Source organism: Micropterus salmoides, unplaced genomic scaffold (genome assembly GCF_014851395.1).
Source record: "Micropterus salmoides isolate LMB-PRFRI ecotype aquatic unplaced genomic scaffold, ASM1485139v1 Ms_hic_scaffold_2, whole genome shotgun sequence".
In the NCBI taxonomy this organism is placed as follows: domain Eukaryota; kingdom Metazoa; phylum Chordata; class Actinopteri; order Centrarchiformes; family Centrarchidae; genus Micropterus; species Micropterus salmoides.
In genome coordinates this window covers 23074962-23096354 of record NW_024041150.1, presented here as the reverse complement: position 1 = coordinate 23096354, position 21393 = coordinate 23074962, and the positions used below count along the sequence as shown (strand labels likewise).

General features: G+C 41.0%; 1 protein-coding gene across 29 annotated transcripts in view; it reads left to right on the top strand.

Annotated features, from left to right (window-relative positions):
- The first annotated feature begins 4450 nt into the window (after window positions 1-4450).
- Window positions 4451-21393, top strand: part of LOC119912904 (receptor-type tyrosine-protein phosphatase delta-like) — a 371622-nt gene continuing 354679 nt past the window's right edge. For 14 of the 29 annotated variants that reach the window (XM_038732149.1, XM_038732147.1, XM_038732146.1 and 11 more), the window contains exons 1-3: window positions 4452-4587; window positions 4776-4889; window positions 5034-5069. The gene's annotated coding sequence lies outside the window, so the exon portion shown is untranslated. Of the gene's footprint in view, window positions 4588-4775; window positions 4890-5033; window positions 5070-21393 lie in introns of all 29 variants that reach the window. The other 15 variants (XM_038732155.1, XM_038732151.1, XM_038732160.1 and 12 more) reach the window with 4 other exon arrangements.

Sequence of the window (21393 nt, the reverse complement as noted above, 5' to 3'; positions counted from 1 at the left end):
AAGGGGAACAGCTAGTCTGGCCAAGCACCCTTGAAGCTCAAAAATTAACACATTATTAATCTTGTTTTTTTTTATATGTAAAAAACTCAAATGTAAAAACGAGTTGTGGCTTTATGGGGGTGTTATGGCCTGGACTGTTTAGTGGCCAGGATCAATGACTTCCTGAAGTCTTGATGTCAACAAAAAGTTATTCAAAAGATCTGAAATTCATGTATTTTCCATCCAAAGCCACCAGTCTGCCACCTTCTTTAGGCCTGATAGCTAAATGGCAACTTCCACCAAATTAACATACTTTACACTGCTGACAAACACTTATTCTTAGGGTAAGCTGGGGTCAGTTTGGTATTTTGCAACGTGGACCCTATTTTTCCAAGTTTGGGACACCAGTTTTTGAAACAGATCCAGTATTGACCAAACATGCTGCAGTCAACCGGAGTGAAACAGAGCTACAATGTAATCAGTGCAATTGTGCCCCAACAAACCACGTCCAGTAAAGTGCTTGTTTTTTTCACTGACAGGCTCAGATTGTTATTATAAGTGTCTGACAACAAAAAATAATCCCTACAGAGAAAGGCTTTTTTTAAAGAATACAATCTTTTTTTTTTAAGCAGGAACAGGTTGGTGTATAGCTCTCATCAAAGTCATCAGACTCCCTTGACAAAAACATAATTTTGCCTGTTTGATCTATCGCTGCTTTGTCAGTTTGTTTGTGGTTTTATTCTTTTAAATCCATAGACTGTATAAAATAAGTGAATGTTGCCTCCTTGACGTCACCCATTGCTTTGTGGACTAGTGAAATGTACACAATTCAGATTTGCCTCTATGCTGATTGACAGATCATCGTGATAGCAACTTGTCAAGGTAGCCATGCCCTAAAGCTTACCCTGCTATATTGTTTATTTTCCTCTAAATGCGATAATTTACAAATGTAACATTATGCTTTATTGAAGGAGACTTGAAACTAGTGATTGAAGCCATAAACTTGTTACAAAAGTGTTTATTGAGGTAATAAATCAAGTGAGGTGTGGGTTTTTTTTGTCATTGACTACAGTACAATCTGACTTCTTTTTGCAGCCAGCTGAGTTGCCCACTGCTGACCATTAGAAAGAAAGAATGCATGTTTAAGGTACTTCCGCTTCACTTTTCAGACCCGGAGGTTGCCGCTTGTTTAAAACACGAAATTCACACAACAATGCACTAACCGACAGAGGCAATGGTAAACTCCTATGTTCAGCTAGGTAAAATGATGGGTTTTGTCAAAGGAGCCTGGTGGCTTTGACGAGAGCAATGTAGCGACTGTTTCTGGTTAAACAAAAAGGTCTAGCTCTGTAGGGGTCCTTTCCATGATGTTGCCAGACTAACAATCTGAGCCTGTCAGTGGCAAAAACAAGTACTTTAATGGATGTACTTTGACAGGGCACAATTTCCCGCAAGGATTACGTTGCAGCCCTGTCTCGCTGCTGGCAGCTGGAAATTTCAAAAAAGGTCGTCCCAATTAGTCACACAGACACAAAAACATGGCGGAAAAGGGTCCAGGTGGAAATATACCTTACTTAGCCTTTAACTATCCAAAATTCATCCATGTCTTAGCTTAAATAATATTTTTCCTTGCCAGTTTCTGGGTAAAAGAATCCACCAAGTCATTTAAATCCAGACTGGATTAAATTGCCATAGGACAAAGAGCTGACACACCTCAGATTCTAGTCAGAGAGCTGTCCATCTTCAACTCGTCTCACCCACATTATCTGTATGTGCATCTTGTTCCCAACAACGTCTCAAACAAAACAAAAATCCCTTGGTAAACATTCTTTATGCATCTGTTAACGATAACGTGATTCATTTTATCTTTCATTTTATATCTGTAATGACTGTTTACTTGTACACTGAACCACTGGACTGGACTCTATTACAAACTTATCCAACATATAATCTATTAATTATCCATAGTGAATATCTTGTACTGATGTGCCTACATGATATTCTACCTGTACTTTATGTATATAATGCATTTTGCATGTCTTCTCCACCCCCGGCTGACTATCAGCAATGTATCTTATTCTTAATAGAGTAGTCAACCATAAACCTTGCATATCAAACAAACACTGCCTTTGGGAAGTTTATAGTTTGCTCATTCACAGAGGACAGCCGTTGTACTCAGCTTGGATTCACATGAGTTACAATGCATTCCTTGCTGACCCAGTTTCATGGCCAAATAAATTGTCTACATGTCCTCAGAAACTTTTTAAACCACTCCAACGGCATAATCCACATCTCCACTGTCCATATCCTCAGTATGCTCCGAATACTCACATTAGAAGTATTTGGAAAACACACATAAGTGAATGAACAACACTATAATTGCCTGTAGTCACAATCCCAATCCAACAGGCCTTTTTTGCAGCAGACATTATGACTTGTTAAAGCAGTTAAAGCACAGTTTTCACTTATACCATTAACAACGATAACAGTGATTCTATTCTAGTGTCCCAGTGTGACAGTGAGCCAGCATGCACAGTCACAGGACCCTGAAACTTTAGCATCTAAATGGAATTCAGCCACGTTTTTTTTATTTACACCTGTGCTGTCCCTACTGTGACATGTCAAAAATGTCCTCTGTGAAAAACGCCTATGCTGCACAAATTCTCACCTCAGGTGAACTCCCAAACCAGAGTCTCACTCTTTATTTTGAGATTATGATTTACTGAAGTGTCAGTTCAGGACTTTTTACCTTTTGGAATTTGTAAATTGTTCCTATTTTATTGTCAGATGTTTCTTGACCTGCAGTACTTGCTTTATCTTTCTTTTTTCTGCTTACTATGTATATTGTTATGCACCAATATACCAAAGACAAATTCCTTTCAAGTGAAGAAACACTTTTATTATTCTTTTATTACAATTACTGACGCTTTAATGTGTAAGTTACTCTTCGGCGAATGTAGAGCAATGTTAACCATTTTATAGCTGTGTAGTAAAATCTTAATCTGTAAAGTAATAGTAAGGCGGTGAAATAGGTGAAAAGGTAAAAAGTAGAATATTTTCCTCTGAAATGTAGGGAAATAGAAAAATAGAAGTACCCCAAATTTGTACTTGAGTGCAGTACTTAAGTAAATGTAATTGGTTACATTCCACCACTGTATGATTTATGCTGTAAAGGCTTTGGGCTGTAATTGAGCTATCATGTAGAACTATCAATGTGCAATCTGCCAGGAGCACACAATAATAAATAAGGATAATGGTAACAGCTGTGATAACAGATAACATTAATATTAAGTGTGTTTAAAATTTATAATGAGGATATCGGCCTTCCAGGACCTGAATGAAGGACAATTTGGCTGTTAAGTTGCATGGTTTGAACTATCCCAGTGTCAGCTGCTCCTCTTGCTGGCCATCACGCGGCCGGACTGCGAAGTGTGACAGTGAGCCAGCATGCACAGTCACAGGACCCTGAAACTTTAGCATCTAAATGGAATTCAGCCACATTTTTTTTTATTTACACCTGTGCTGTCCCTACTGTGACATGTCAAAAATGTCCTCTGTGAAAAACGCCTATGCTGCACAAATTCTCACCTCAGGTGAACTCCCAAACCAGAGTCTCACTCTTTATTTTGAGATTATGATTTACTGAAGTGTCAGTTCAGGACTTTTTACCTTTTGGAATTTGTAAATTGTTCCTATTTTATTGTCAGATGTTTCTTGACCTGCAGTACTTGCTTTATCTTTCTTTTTTCTGCTTACTATGTATATTGTTATGCACCAATATACCAAAGACAAATTCCTTTCAAGTGAAGAAACACTTTTATTATTCTTTTATTACAATTACTGACGCTTTAATGTGTAAGTTACTCTTCGGCGAATGTAGAGCAATGTTAACCATTTTATAGCTGTGTAGTAAAATCTTAATCTGTAAAGTAATAGTAAGGCGGTGAAATAGGTGAAAAGGAAAAAAGTAGAATATTTTCCTCTGAAATGTAGGGAAATAGAAAAATAGAAGTACCCCAAATTTGTACTTGAGTGCAGTACTTAAGTAAATGTAATTGGTTACATTCCACCACTGTATGATTTATGCTGTAAAGGCTTTGGGCTGTAATTGAGCTATCATGTAGAACTATCAATGTGCAATCTGCCAGGAGCACACAATAATAAATAAGGATAATGGTAACAGCTGTGATAACAGATAACATTAATATTAAGTGTGTTTAAAATTTATAATGAGGATATCGGCCTTCCAGGACCTGAATGAAGGACAATTTGGCTGTTAAGTTGCATGGTTTGAACTATCCCAGTGTCAGCTGCTCCTCTTGCTGGCCATCACGCGGCCGGACTGCGAAGTGCAGCTTTGAGCGCAGCATCCCTGCCGTCTCCGGTCTCTTCCTTTCCTCCCTCTCTCTCTCCAACCGTCGCTGGGAGCTGTGTGTGTGTGTGTGTGTGTGTGTGTGTGTGTGTGTGTGTGTGCGTGTGTGCGCGCGCGCTGGTATAATCTGACAGCACGCTGGGGCTGCGTTTCCTAAGAAAAGCTCAGCTCTCTCAGTTTTCTGCCCGTCTTATTGCCGCTCTCATTGTCTTTGTCGACAGTGATAAAGAGAGCAGGTACCATCTGTCCATTCCGCCAATTTATTACGAGTTGCCTTTTTGTTTTGTTTGCTGCTCTTCACAGATGTTATGCCAACACTTTTTTGGGTGGTGGAGGTGGTAGTGATGGAGGGGAGGGGAGGGGGGGGACTCCCTCGGTTCTAATGGAATGTGTTGTGGCTGTTTTGGTCTCTTCTGTCTTTCAGTTAAACCAGGGGGCCTGTTTTTGGAATAAGAAAAGCATTGCTGTTTTCTGACTTTGAGAGAGGAAAGAAGGGACTCCTCTGGAATTTCCTAAGGAATTTATTCGGACAGCTCCGGTGAGTGGACATTTTGAAATCAAAAAAGCTTAACGATTCAGAATGCATGCGGCTATTTACCATACTGAGTTTATTTTTATGGAGAGGAAAAAATAAATAAACAAGCGTCTTCTTCATTTTTCCATTTTTCTATTTTAATTACAGTTACCGGGGCTTTGCATTCTACCGCCTGGGTATATAGTAAGTAATATAGACTTTTCTCTGCATCTTCTAATTCTGTGAATTAAAAGCAGCTCATCATGTTTTTATGTGTTGAATTAAGTGTCTGGTTTGGTGTCTAATCCAAGTTGTGTGTCGTGCCGCGGCGCGAGAAGGTGCCCAGGGCGCATATATTTCTGCATGGCTTGAAGCTGCGCGGTGGATCATGTCAAGTTAGCTCACAACGTGCACCGGTCTGCTGCTCGCCGTTACACTCCAGATGGTGGCGAGATATTTGCAGCATTTTTATCGTTTAGAACACTTACTGTGCTCAAAACCACAGAGCCATCTTTGCCCCAAACGATGGTCTGGCTGCCCCTCTTTCAAACGAAAGAGGATGCACACGCAGGCATGCACGCAACTATTTCAAATGGTGGGATATTCTGTGTGTTAGTTGTAGGACGTGTTGAGAAAGTTTGGTGTTTGGTCCAGTGAACTGAGGCGGCTTGTCTTTGAATGTGTGTGTGTGTGTGTGTGTGTGTGTGTGTGCGCGCGTGAACGCGCGCGTTCGTGCGTGCGAGCCTGCCTGCCCGGGGCTCTTGACTCAGGTGATGTAGACGGTGGGTGGGCTGTGACTCACCTAGTTTACCCATTTTGCTGCTGTTATTTGACAGGCTTTGATGTCAGATTTGACTGCTGATTGACAGTGGATCATGCGCAGTAGTGTGTCAGCAGACCCCCCCACCCCCCCCAAAGCTATATTTGGAAGTTCCCAAATTCCAGGATTTATACAACCCTTTCTCTGTGTTAAAGAGTATTTGTCAGACTACTACTGACAAGTGATTCATATATAGCCAATTATCCTGTGATTTGCAGTCATACTTTGCAGCGCCAGTGAGAAAAAAAAAAGGAGTGGAGAGCCTCTAAAAGGCAAGATAATGAATTGAAAAGTTTGTGTGCCTTAGTATTTTGTAGCAAGCTAAGCCGAGGAGAAGCAATAGCAAATGAGGGCAAGGACAGCTCATGCAGCCAGAGAGATGTGTCTTCCCTGGCTAGTGTGGAGTGACAGAGGGCTAAGTGAGCATGACCACTGAGGAGAGGTAATAGCATTAAGGTCTGCCAGTCATGAGGCAGTGCAAGAGATAGGCTACTGTTGCATTTCAAAAAAGAACTAAATGGGAAGCACACAAGGACAGGAAACTATGACATGAGGGCACTTAGGATTTAACAGCTAGGAACACCCTCGCATGGCTCAGCAATGCACTTTAGCTTGTTTTTAGCAATGGTTCTAACTTTGTCTTAATATTGAGTTGTTTTGTGCTGTGAGGTCAGGGTTATTGAGATTTTGAACCGTGGGTTGAATTTATCATTGCTTCAGTATTGTCACCCTGGGATTTGACATTTGCTGATGCTGAGCTTATTAGGCATGCTTTTCTATCTATTTATCTATCTATCTCATTATCTATCTGATTGTGAATCTTTGGCAAACAATGAACATAAATATAACACTGCGAGCACTAATGTGAAAACAAATCCATTGTGAACACCAACAGGAGACAAAACATCCTCCTCCTGTTTCAAAGCACTATTGCTTGCACAATAAATTGCAACATGACGAAATGTTGAAATGCAGAGCTCCTTTAGGCTAGTTACCCCCATGTGTAAAGACAGTTTTGAGCACAAAAGTAGATTTGAATCGTTTGCTGTCAGGCGCTGAATTTCTCGCAAAGCTTTCAAGGATTGGTCCTAGGTAAGAACATCCCCTGCCATCCTTTACCCCAGCAGCGCTCCCATTTTATAAAGTGGCAACATTCTGCTATTTTTCCTTCGTCTTCCCTTTGAGTGATACTCCCAAAACTACTCGCCAGGCCCGCATCAATCACTGTTGGATGGGATTTGAGCAACGGCTAGAAGTACTAAGTGGGGAAGACAGGTCTTGCTTGCTCACAGTTGCACAAGCTCTTCCACAGCGACCCCAAGAGCCACAGCCAGCAGTGCCTGTTAGATAGCTGCATTTCTGCAAATCTTTTTCTCCCATTAATTACGCTTTAAGAGAGAGGCTCTAGTGCGGCTGTGTTGACAACACACCCACTTTTCTTCTGCTTGCTGCATCTCCCTGGAGAGAAACAGGAGTAAGCTGTAATTATGGTTTATAAACTTCATCCAGGTGACATAATCAGGGCATGGCTGAGATGGCAAGGGGGCTGTCATCAGTGGCAGTCGCTATGTTTTTATACATATAATAATTTATAAGGAATAGAGGGGTGCATTGAAGAGAGCAAATATTGTCCAATTCTCAACAAAAGAAGGTCAAAAAAGTGTAAATATGGGAGAGCAGCGGCTATATTATCCCTATGTTTTTACTGTGAGGAATGCCTTGATTGTGGTCCAAGCCTCTGCAAGCAGAGTAGCCGAATCCCAGCGGCCGTTTTATAATGAGGATGCGCTGTCAGATAATTAGATACACCTGACGCAGGCGTTTTCAGGAAATTTTGATTCATCCCAAAATAAAATGACTGTGCCTGCCAACATGAAAGCAGGAAAAAAATATCCCGCTGTCACATTGCCTCCCCTCTCATGGTGGCAATGTTTTATTTATTTATCCACATCTTAATGCTCTTGGATGAGGCTGGCTTCATTTTGTGGGAGCTGATGCATTAGCTGCCAAAGTTTTTCTTATCTCTTTCGCATCCCATGCAGCCAAGACTCCCTTGGTTGCATGGCACAAGATTCCATCTCATTCTGATGCTAAGACAGTGGTATGACAATACAAATCACTCCTCAGAAAGCTGTGCAAACATGCGCGCCACATAACCATAGATGTGGGTGTGACGTGTCTCTGCAAAATGAACAGCACAGGTGTGTATCAGATGGGCACATTCATCTTAAGATAATGTGTGTGCTTTCCTTATGTGCTTCCTTGAGGATGTTTCAATACAGAAATTCAATGTTTGGATTTAGAATTTGATGGATGCACACACAACTACTCAGCCACTTCGCACACACACTGTATACAGCAAGCGATGAATGATTCATTGAATTCACACACAGGCATGCAGACACGTATTTATACACAGGCCCATGCACACAAACACAATATTACAATGTCTTTTTGTTAGCTGTTGATTAGAAAATGCTGCGTGAGATGAAACACTCTCACCTGTGCTGTTTATTTATCAGGCACATGGCTCCAGTCATAAATCAGACTCTCATTAAGTTGTTAAACAACAACTTTTGCCTTCTGCAAGAGACATCAATGCTAGTCAGCCTGATGTATGTGACACAATAGAAAGGTGAACCATTGCAAGCTGCACAGGCTCATGTTATTCAATTAATAGAGTGTTTTCACCCTCATTTTTAACTCTGGTCACCTTTTTTTAAAAAGCTCCCCACTACTTAAAAACTATTAGCCTACTTATTGCAAGATATAGTCGCTGCAGGAAACAAGCAAGTGACACAGCTGAAACTGACTTAACTGAGCATCAACACAACTACAAGTCTTGTCTTGGGAACAACTGATATTTACTTTGTGTTAGCCTTGATAAATGCATACTAGTTCATATCGTAATAGGTCAAACAAAGTAGTTTGCATGACATGTACTGGAATATAAGTCTTAATTTTTTTTCATAGTTTTCCGTCTGCTATTATTGCTGAGACGTTGAGTTTTTAATGGTGCTCCTTGAATTGCTCGTCAGAAATGGCTTTACTAGCAACTGAAAGCAATAAATGTAAATTTTGCTAAACTGTGGCTCCAAGTGGCAGTTATGGTAAATGCTAAAATATATCGTAGCACTAGGACAAGTAGAAACAAGTAAAGGTAAAGTCAGTGAACTGACTATTTACAGCTAGCTAAGGTGCTACTGCTCATACCAGACTGAGTAAGGCTGAAACTTCCCCTGGGGGTATTGAACTGAAGAAAGGTGCAATTTACTGCTTATTAATTACTTTACTTTGTAAGAGAGAGAATGTGTTATTTCATCTTTAAAAAGTTGCATAGTTTTGCTTTAAAGTGAGTTAATGTTAAGTGGAATGTGGATCTAAATCCAGATATTTATTGGCTTAAATCTATTTGTTTTCTGTATTAGAAAAATATATTTAGATATCATGATGAAAGTAAAGATTGCAAGAATTGCAGGGATAAGTGAGAGAGATCTTTATTCTCTTCATATTTTCGAACCTAGAGCTAAAAACTCAGCAGCTGTATTACTGTACAGCCCATGTCTGGCAGAAAATATGATGTCAGTTTGATCATATCATTTGATGTGGAGCATATTGTCTCATTGTGAGTCTAACAAGGTTTTCTGGCCTCCTTTGCATTGCTGGTGATGCAGTTAACGAAATTCAGCTATGAGCAGGTGTCACAATATTTCATGAAAGGCAATTGTGTGGTTTAAATTGCAGTCAGTTTCCAACACTGCACAGTGTTTAGAGCAAAACTGCTGGGCAAATGCAATAATATTTGACCTATATAAATTAAATCCTATAATATTTAAACATGCTGCTATGACATTTGAATGATAGGATGTTGGTCTACTGTTCCTTGCTCAGTGTACTGTATATTATACTGGGTGGTAGTTGTTGAAGTTTATCAGATATTGTTTATTTTAGTAGTATTATTTATGCTTGGCTGCCTGTGCAGTATCTTAACCACATGATAAAGTGACCAAAACACATGTCTGTGCTCTACAGTATTCTATTGTTACCTAACTTGTGTCTCACAGTAGCAGGAGTTCTAACCCAGGACTCAACGATGCATGATTTGAAATTCGTCTCAGCGGTGAACGCTGTGGTCCATGTTTCCCTTCTCTGCTTGACTTACTGTATTGTTACTGCCTAAAGAAAACCTGCATCCATATTGCACAGCTGAACTTCACAAAAACAACAACAAAGAAACAATGTTGCTTTCTCCCTGCTCTAACATGACAGGAACTCGCAAAACTGATGGATACTGACAAAAGACGAAGGCAAGAGGAGAATGTTATAGACATGCAGCCCTGAGTCAGAACCCCTGCCTGAACTAATAACTCTATACACTGGGCTGGACACAATATCATACACGTCTGTCCAGTATAACAAAATCCGCAAACTTAACTACAACTTTACATTTTTTAGAAACACTCAAATAAGTAAGAACATTCATTGGTTACTTTAGTGTTTATTGCAGAGCTGTTACATTGGATCGTATTACATGCATTCATGATATCTTCACCCCTTGCATGTTAGCACAGCTTACTTAGCTGTGCTAGCTTAGATAATGTGCTTGGTAGGCTTTCCAAAGAGCAAATGCCACCGTGATCTTACACCCTGACCTCTTTTTGTAAGCCACATGTACTACACCACAGCCTGGATATTTTATCTCCATACATGTCATTGCATTCGCCTGCTATCTGGTGTCACTTGTATGTTAAGTATTGGCATTATAGTCTACTGGGATATAGAGGAAAGAAGAAAACAGAAGAGGAATAATGCAGGCAAGCTGGAGCCAGAGTACTCTGCACAGTTCGATGCTGCTGCCTCTAACCGACACGAACAAGAGAAATCAATTAGACCTACTCGGTTGCTATCCAAGGGACTTCCACCATGGAAAAGGATAGAGCGAATCAAAGCGTTTGGAAAAAAACAAAAAAGAAAGTAGCAGAAGAGGAAAGTGAAGTCGAGTGGCAGTTTGTTGTATTCTTTGTCAGATCAGCCGCCTCTGACCTCAAGATAACATTCATTCTGTTTCCATCCTGCTTATAATTCCAGACACTTTCCCATCTCTTTTTTTAAACAGTGATGCAAAGCTTCCTCTCTCACTGTCCTTTCAGGCCAGTAATGAGAAAAAACAGAAAGGCTGGCAAAAAAAGTGTTCCTTGCAAGAATATTTTGATGAAGCCTTAGCTTAGTTTTACCTGCGGATGCAGCAATCTCTGTTTTCCCAGCAGCTTTAGATTCACACCATAATGTTTATTTTCATACCTTAGAGCCATTCCAGCAGTCACTTGGAGGTCATTGTGAACAGCCTCTCCTTTTCCACACCATAATGGGCACCCCAGTTTTGTTTTGCTGAGATGAAAAGAGCAGAACAAGTTGGACTGTGAGGGTTTGATGCCGTTTTAAAAGTTTAAACTTTACTTGGTTTTAGAGGAAGAATCTCTAAGGTCCCTCACGATTAAAAAAAGATTCTTCATATCGAATATGAAATAGTCCAACTATTGTGGTAGGATCAGTGAGGCTAGTATCCACAGCATATCATTTATTAATAGTATTTTACAGCCAGCTAAAGTACAGTCTCACTGTAATTTGAAAATATATGCAGTGCCTTGGTAAATGTAGAGATCCTCTGAATCTTGATTCCAAACTTGACTAAAAAGACGTTTAAAATCGATACGAGGATTTCTTGACGATCACGAGAAAATTACTGTGCATAACTGGCAGAGATGATCGAAAGAGATAAGGCAATTGATGCTTTATGCATATTTCATTGAATGGAGCTGAGCTCTGTACTGTAAATACTAAAGGTTGAGAGTGCACAGCATGGATTTCACAGGACCCAGAGGCCTCATCGTCTTTGATCAGACTGAAAGAGGACACTTTTTGATCAAGCCCTACCTTGGACATTTAAATCAAACCCTTGACAGGCACAGCAGCTTTAAGGCTGGGAGATAGGGTGTAATCTCTACACATAGGGGAAAGTGGACACCCCTGTGTGCTAGAGTCTATTATATTGTACATCTTGAAATATCCCCTACCCCCTTCCCCTCCTGATGAATATCTAGCAGTTGGTGAGTTCTACAGAGTGGAAATTCAATTTGACGAAGACAACTTGTCTCGTGGAGTCTTTTAAATGGTTATGATCGCATAGGGTCTGCAGTATAACAGACCTGGAAGGATTATTGAACAGGAATCCATAAATTTTATTTTTTCTCGGTCTGAGTAGCTATTTCCGAATAAATCTGCTATGGAGGAAACTGTCATGTCAGGGATGTGAAAATTACAAAGTAAAATTAAAAAAGAAAAAAAAAAAAAGGTGATCATGCGCGGATAAAAGTTGCGTTCCATCTATAATCGTGTGTGTGTGCAGTTAGTGCAATCCCCTGACAGAGCACACATGTAAACACAGCACCCGAACCACCCACTCAGCCCTGCTGTAGGTTTGGCTGTGGGTGCTCGGCAGATCCCTCGGCATCATGAGAGAATAACAATGAGGGGTTTGGGAGGGATCAGTTCCCTAGCACAGAGCCATACTGGGCAGGGTTTATGTAAGACCCTGGCTTTCTGAGCTCTTTGCCAGTTTAAGATGACAAACAAATGGTACCAAGGAGTACCAACTTGCCAAAGGGGGGGAATTGCATTTCTTCATGCTACCCCCACTGCTTCATCCTCCCTTCACACACAGACACCCTCCCTCTGTTCATACACAAGCCTGGTTATGTCTCGTGGCTTGTGATACCGGGTCTCATGTGTATCCATGCAAGCTGATGTGTGTTTTCACACCATTTGTTGGCTCTGCAGCGCCGTCACCCACTTTGAAGCCACCCCCTTCCCTTATCCTCCTCTTCCTCCCTTTGTTTCCCCCTTCATATGTTCCAATGAAAGAAGTCTGGGATCTGTCAAAACCTATCCTTTCTTCCGTCTGGCTTGTCAACTATTTCGTTTTTTGTTCTGTTTTTTTTTTTTAGGTGGGATGCCACGGAAATTCACTCAGCCCTGACACCCCAGTGGTTCTTAAAATGTCAAAACAGGTGGATGCTGAAGTGTTGCTTTTTCCCCCCCGATTCAATTTATGTGTTTACATCAGAATTTTCTGTTTTCACATCGATGCAGTGCTTCTAATGATGTGAATCATGTCATAGCTATACAGCAGCCTGTTGAGGATCTTAATGATCTGTCATTAATTATTAAGGATTTATAAATAGAGCTAGATCTACATAACCCATTTTGAATATCCCCATTCATTATCTATTTAGTTATTCTTGCAAAAACCAGGGGTGCAAAAAAAGGCAAAACAAGCACTGTTGTAGCAAGTGTTCAGAGGTTGCTCCGTGCAACATAATTGCCAGGTGAGGTTTAGTCTTTGGGTGCTGTCTAAATTTTACAATAGAATGTGGCCTGCTGTTGACACCAGTTACATCAGGTCAACATATGCTGCTGAAAGTTTATTTAGGGAATATCCCAGATGATGGAACAGACAAAAAAAGAACTGATTCAAATAAAAGGGCAGCTTCTCAATCATTTCTTTCCCCCAGACACTACGAGGAAGACATATTGTATACAGCCTCTTCTGACATGCAGCAGTCCAGAGCAAGGGCTCCCTGTATTCCTGCACAGCACAGAAATACACCATAGATGACATTAGGATCCATTGAGTTGGGAGTAGGGAGAAAATCGATGTAAGGTGAAAATTAAATTTGGCCCAAAGAGCCTTTAGGCAAAGTGCAATTTGAAAACGCATCTTTTATTTTCCCCTGGGCGTCTGATAGCGGCGGGCAGGAGATGGAGGGTGTATTTAACCGTCATGGAAAAAGTATGCTATGAGGGAAAGGGAAACACCTCATCTCACTCCTAATGCGCCTTCCCTTTGATTGTCTAATTCAGTTAGGGCCATGTGTCCCTTATCGGATCATATCAAAGGTCAGAGGCGTCCTGTAGACAAATCAATCTCCCCGTCTGAGGAGGCGCAGAGGGAGCATGGATTGAGGGAGAGCCGATCCATCAGTGGGCCCAGAATGAAGGTGGGTGAGGAGAAAGGGAGGTTAGGGCAAGAAAAATTATGGCATCTGCTGCTCGGAGAGAAGTGGGCGAGGGAGGTGAAATTGAACTGTTGACTTGGGGAACGCGATATGCTCAGAGAGGAAAAGAGTTTACATTATTGCTTGCTTGCAAGATAAGAGCAATTCTTCGAGAAGACCTGGCATGTAATGGCCTACCTGACTACCAGAGAGGTTAGTCACTGATGTGTTCCAACAAGGCCGGACTGAACATGTGTGGTTTTGTTCTAAAAACTAGAAAAGTTTGAGTATAGGATTTAAACTTGCCCAACACTTTTTTCTATCCCTATAATTCAAGTTTGACATTTTCATTTTAAAAAAAAAATGCTCTCCAGTGGTCACTACTGCCTGACACTATTAGCTCTGTGTTCTAATAGCGGTGGTGTGAAGATAGCTGCATATCTCCTCATGCATGGCTTCCCATATTTAATTCAGTTTCGTTCATACATTTAGAACAGGTTTACAGTGGGTGGGTTTGTGTGGAACTAGTGTGCCACATACAGCCTTGCTTCCTCTGCTCAAGGTCGCATCTAGTGCTGATACATTTAAATTAATCAATTGAAAACGCATCAACAACAATTTGAGAATCGACAAATCGACAAGGGAGGTGACGTAGGATAAAGAGTGACAAAGTCCATGTAAGGAGTGTGGTGGGGCGTATAGATGAGTGAAGTGACCAAGTAGTTCTGTCGTCTAAACTTAGCCAAACTACCTTTTTACAATGTTTTACATGTGTAAAATGTCATGTGACCTACCTAATGTTCTGAAGGTCCAGTAAGCCTGTCGCTGGACTGGTATGTGTATGTGTGTTGGACTTTCCAAAGGCCATATATGCTGTTTTGGGACACTTTACAATCGACCATGTTTTGTCGTTTAGGTATGAGGACGTGTTGTGCTGGCAGTCTTCTTTGTCACTGTCTATGTTAGCACATTGCTGCATTTCTATGCACATTATCACTACTTGTTCATATATGCTACAATCTATTCATAACTTTGTCACTATGATTGTCCATACTGTCATTTTATTATGGTCTATTGTGTACACATGAGGTTAGGGTTTTTTTCTTTATCCGAACCGAGCGTCTAAGGGCGGAGGGGTGTTGTATGCTGCCCACATTATAGCCCCTTGGGGTAAATTAGTGATTTGTGATACTGGGCTATATAAATAAAATTGACTTGACTCATAGAGCAGTGGGAATGTGTTAAACCATTGGCAGGAGTGTGTATGACATCACCCGTGTGCTTGTGTGTGTGCATGAGAAAACTCTACAGGGTACCTTTAATTTTACATTGGGCAAAATGAGCGGTTTGACACAAGCAATACATTATACAGTACAGGAAGTCTTTCATCAACAGATTTAATTGGTCGCATTGTAATACGCTCTAAGGTATTTGAATCTTAACATAAATGCCAGTTTCTCCATACAGTTTATTTAATTACAATTGCAATCCACCCCTCGTTGGGGTTTTGTTGCAGTTTAAAACAAGCAATTTGAGGCTGTCACTTTGGGCTCTGGGAATGTAACATTAGTCACTTTTTTTCTGATATCAAACACTAAATGATTTATCAACAACAAAAAACAAAACAAAAATTGTCAGGGTAATTGGTAATCATTAGTTGAAGCCCCAGTCACAACAGTGAGTATTCTGCTGCTGTCTGGGAGGTCCATGAAAGGTTGTTCATGAGAAACACTGCTAGAGTGAAACTGCTATTTATCATTCCATTCAGGCCTCCTCACACTAAATATTTCTAACCAATGCTCCAACTCTCTTAGAATGCACATTAACAAATAGTCATAATTAAAGCAACGATGCATAAGCACAGTAGTGGTGGGCAGCAGTCCTGGGCAAAGTTTATAGGTGCGTATAAATCATCCACAGTTTAATGCCAACAAGATGTTTAATTTAGTACCCGAGAGCGTAATTAGTTCAATTAGCCTCAGTCTTGCACAGAGAAGCACATGCAGCATGGACCTTGGTTGCACTCTGGTCTCCCTGTATTAAAAGTCAACAGTGTATTTCCTCCTGCAAGATTAAAACTCACTGTGTAATAACTCACCAGTGCCTTCCCTCCAGACACTGTTGCAACGGTTCGGTGTGAGATAATGTTTGCTCAAGCAACTCTCAATGAGATTCAGCGCTCCGGTGACACCATTACTCTAAGCTCATTGCCTAGTCAGGTTGGGTGGGTCTGCCCTGCCTCACAAAGTCGAAAGGCGCGGGAGGCGCCAGAAGAGAGAGCACCTCTCAAGACAGATTACATGTCTGTGGACAAGCAAATAGGCTCGCACTTCACCTCCGCCTGAGACAAGCATGTTATTATCTTCTTTCTTTCTTTCACGCTCTTGCCAGTCATGTAATGCATCCCGGACAAGATGCCTGCCCGGCAGCCCAAGCAGGTGGACGACAAGGCAGCTTACACATTTTCACTAATTGCAGGCAGTCAGTGAAATGTATCTAAAATGAAGATGATGGCACAAGCCTGCAGAGGAAGTCAAAGCAGCCCAGGCCCGAGCCAAAGTGTTTTAAATGGATTACACCAGTGTGTCATTGCGATTACACGCTCCTCGCAGGGACCGCGACAAGATGAATTGTATTTTATGGCTTTACAGCAGATCTTTTTTCTTTCTTTTCTCCTCCTAACTTGAATGCACTTCTCCCCCCTCTACTGTGTAGCATGGTCTGAATGTGGGATTGTTTTTGCCTTTGAACTGCTTCACAAACAGTTCATCTGCTGTTTTACCTTAAGGGGACATTTTCTGTTTATCTCAGGCTGACTGAGAAACCACGTATACGTATACATTTTCACACTTTGTAAATAATATTTCAGCCTTATTTTGGCTTGTTTTGGATGTCTGAAACACTAGAACTTGCATCTCATTTTGCAGAGTGCATTATATACATTACATGTCTATATACTGTAGATCCTATCATTCAAACCACATTTAATAATAATGTCTTATCTTCCCCTTCCGTGTCAGTGTAACATATCAGTGCAGCCACATCATTTAGATGGCTGGGCATGTAAAGCACAGAAGCAATTCACCAACACCCCATTTTTACTTATATACACAGTATATATATCACATGTCATAAGCCTCATTGATAAAACATGATTTAATAACAGTGCCTCATGATTGTCCTCCAGTCCCAATTTCTTTTCTATAGAACAAGATATGGCAAGGTGTGTGTGTGTGTGTGTGTGTGTGTGTGTGTGTGTGTGTGTGTGTGTGTGAGCAGGCAGACGGGGTTATGAATGCTTTAAAGTCAGACAGTGTGTGTGTTAGTGAAAGAAAGGGAGGTTAAGTCTGGAGGGAGCCCATTAAGTAGGGAAAGGGCGAGGGGGTTAAACACTTGAGAACGCTGCCATGAGCCCGAAGAACATATCTTTTCACACACACACAACTTTACGGCATTTCACTTATCAGCATTAGAGCAACAAAGCAACCCTCCTCACTCAACCAGCAACTTTGAATTATACCACCTTTCTACTTCCTCTAGTTCTGTGATGTACACTCTTAGCAAGACTTGTTGAGGCACACTGTTTTCAGTCAGTGTGATGCGGGGGTGTATTACATGTGGCACTGTACTGCTGGAAATAACCCCTTGCACAGGCACAGGCAGAAACTGTGAGGTGTTGTAAATGGGCAGGGAATGTCGAAGTAAATGGGGATGGAGTCAGCTTCAGAATTATCAAAATAAATATCACGAGTCTTCTTTTTTCGCTCTAATTTTCTTTATTCATGAAACATTTTTTTAATTATAACCAGTTTAATAAAAAAAGACTGAATCAAAAATGAAGTAGATTCTGGCTATCAGGTGTCAATGAATGACATCTAACACATAAATCATTCTAATTAGTACATTCAGCACATTAATACATTCAGTAGTGCAAGAAATGAAATTGTTTCGTCCATTTGCGGTGCCTCTGCCGGCTTAGTGACAAGCTAGCAGGGAACTTCAGATGTGTTGTCATGGTTGCATTTTTACAAAGTCACAAATAGCCTTACCGTGATTTTTCCATCTATGAGCTGAATCCAAAATGCCTCCTCAATTTTGCCCCTTCTGGTTCAACGTGGCTCGCTAGTTTACTCCATTTAAAGACAATCACGAAAGAATAAATTGGGCATCACAATGTAGCGACGGGACATTTTTACAAGCACCCCTGACGGGAAAAGAAGGAATGGCCTTATTGGCTTATGCACTGTGAATGTGAGCATGGAAGTTCATTCATGAAAAGCGATGCCATTAATACTATGATAGATACTGGTACATGTCACACATACTTGGAATTTTTGAATAGATAAGTACAAATCACATATTTATCTTTCCCCCACGTTCGAACGGGAATTTCAATTTTGAATAAAAATCTTTCTCAATATGGCCCTTGCACATACAAAGTGGTGGCACTTTTTCATGCTGTAATAACGCCTTGCAAAGATAAAATTGAATATATATTTAACAGCGGGCTAATCCTATAATTGAATGCTAATGGGTGAATTACAATATTACACAGGTGTATTCCACCCTGCGCTTCACAGATATCTGCCTATGCTGCCCTCACCACTGAAACAATCCCTCAGTATCACCCCCTCAAGTGCCTACAGGACTTAATGCTCTTACTGGGTTTTATATCAGAGAACACACACACTCTTCAAGCTCGTCATAGCACTAGCGTCTATGAAATTTGATCAGTCTTAACAATGACCATTGTGCGCTCCTATTGAGTACCATCCAAATTAGCCTCTGTGCTGGTGGGCAGTGGGACAATGTATTCTGCTGGCTTTATCACATCTTGCCCCAGCCTACTATTAATCTTGTGGACTGTATGGGATGAATTAATGCACTGAGGGATTTCTAAAGCTATGGATATGGATTACATTGTCTAACAGTATATTTGAATTGGTCCCTGAATGTAATTCCGGTGGACTGTGATTAAATTCAGCTGATAAGAGTCTGCTGTAACGAACCACATTATTATTCCCCTTGTCCGTCTGTTGTGCAATGCAAAATGAAGCTCCCGTAATCCTGTTCATCTACGAGAGGTCTGCATCTCGGTTTGAATTTCATAGGTATAGTTGGAGGGGATTGGCTGGGAAAGTGATTGCCATTTTGCCTAATATGTACTTGTGGCTCTCACCTTCAAGCTCTTTTTTACTCTTCAATTCTACGTCCTTGGCCTGTGAATGAACATCTCACAAATTTATGAACTATTCACCACTGTGTAACCATGAATTGCCCACAGTGAAATGCTAGGAGGCCATGAAGGATGGAACATCTAGAGGAACTTCTCCCTCTACCGATCAAACAGATTACCCACAGGGATGTCTCTCTGCTGCTCTCTGTCCTCCCTCTCACTTTTTCTACTGCATTACATCAGATTACCGTGTTATAGGGCCATTTCTCTTAATGCTCCCTGCACTGTATAATCATCACTACAATCTTTTATCTAATCCCGACCTAAAGTGATTTCCCCCCTTGCTCATAATTGAAAATTATGTTCTTAAATGACTAGTTAAGCATTGCACATTTTATCCCCCACACTGAAGGCATTTCCTCCCGCTCTTTTGACAGTCACATTAAGAGAAGTTAATGTGTCGTGTGCACTCCAAGCATCTGCACTCAGTAGAGGCAATTTTGAAAACAGTCGCACGCTGGAAGAAATCTGAACCCCTGGCTGCGCTTTGCAAACAATGCTCACACCTCTGCCATAATTTGGCTTGTTTTTTTGGGGGATTATTCCTGTTTACCTCTTTCACTTGTGGTGGCAAGGCGAGGACAACTGCTTGTAGCTCCTTTTGGTTTCTGGTAGGCCAGAGTGCGCTACAAGCTATGGTGATTTTCAAGCCAGGGAAGAAGAGAAAATAAATTACCATTCAGCTCCCGGCTGTGCCACAATCATGGTGGAGCATCTCCAAAGTGAAGCGCAAGCATCCACATTTAAACTCGCATATTAATGTGTAGTGTAGTAATGATTCCCCCCACACACTTTTTTTCCCCGCGCCACCTCTGAATCTCGCACTCCTTTTGCTCAAACACATGAGAAATGGGTGGTGTCATCTCATAAGAGGGAAAAAAAGATCCAACATTCAACATTAAGCTTGCTACACGCCCCACTGAGCCAATGAATTTTTTATAAACTGTCCCCAGAGGTTCATAAACATTGAGAGAGAGAGAGAGAGAGAGAGAGAAAGATTGTGTGAGTGACGGAGAGAGGCTTAGGAGGGGGTTCCATTTCAGGGTCCTCACAAGATATTTTCTTGCATTAAAGCATGCATGGACACATGCTGTGGCTGAACTTACAGGGAGGTGGCAGCACTTGCTCCGCAGCAGCTGTAAACAAGGCTGCGTCGCTCTATGTTTTTCAGCGCTTAGTGCTGACCCCCCCATCCATTTGGCCCTACTTTATGATTACCATAAATGCCTGGATTGCCTACATAAAAATGTGGAGTGGAGACGAGGGCCTCCGCTTCCATTAGTGGCCTCTTTTTACTGGAAGGGCCAAGTGTGTCCCCTGGGTAAGGCCAAAACTCTCACTGTCCTCTACATTCTGTCAAATAGACTCTGTAATCAAGGACTGGGCTAAGTGCATGGCTGGGCTGATGATGGAGATGTTCATAAAATGATTATTCATAGAGAATACACAGAGTGTGTGTGTTAGAGAGGTAATAGGGGGCAAAAGTGTTTCCGCACAAAGAGATCATCCTTGAAAAATGAAAGCTCAATCAGTGAAAACATTTGTATTTTGCTAAATTCTTTAGCAAAAATATCCTCCAGCTGGTCCTATAATTTTGTGCTGAAAAAAATGCTAGATTGAATTCTAGGGATAAGTCGTGCTTTTTTGATTGCCTTTAGACAAAAAAAGTGCAAAAAAAATCCCCATGGATGTTGTTTATTTTAAGTAACTGCCCACTATAACTAAGACATACTTTACCAAAAAAAACACTTTTAGATTTACCCAAAAATTGCATGGAAAATTAAATAACTAAGACTAATGAAGGCAATAACATGAGAGCAGGACACTGTCAGCTATAGGCACATGGTTCATTGTAATCCATGCCTCATAGATTTTCCAGGTCATTTAATCATTTGGGAGTATGAGTCCAACTCCGTTTTAATATCAGCCTTTCTGCAGAAATGTCCAGGCGGGGCATCAGGTTGGAAGGTCTTGCTGAGACAGTACATATAATAAAATTGCTTATTCTTATGCAAGGGTTTGAGTTTCAATTGGATCTCATCCTGTTTGCTCAGAGCAGGCAACTTTTCTAGAGATAAATCTCGGTGAGCAAGAAATGTATGGAAATCCAAACAATAATTCAAAGGTTGCACTGCATAAAGATTTGCAACCAACTAAAAATACAAACAACACAGTACAGCGAGCGTTGTGATTAGCATCAACTGTGCAGAAAAGTGCATTTGCCTTTTCTTAAAGTGGGGAGAATAAAATGTGAAAGCAACTCCCATAGGAACTCAGGGGAAAGAAGCATATTAATATAAGCGAGGGGGAGGGAGGAGAAAAAAATCTATTATGAACATGATGACAAGAGATCAATGTTGCCTCTTATTCCCAGTGACAGTCTGAAACTAATATACTCATTAGCGTTAATGCCACCGT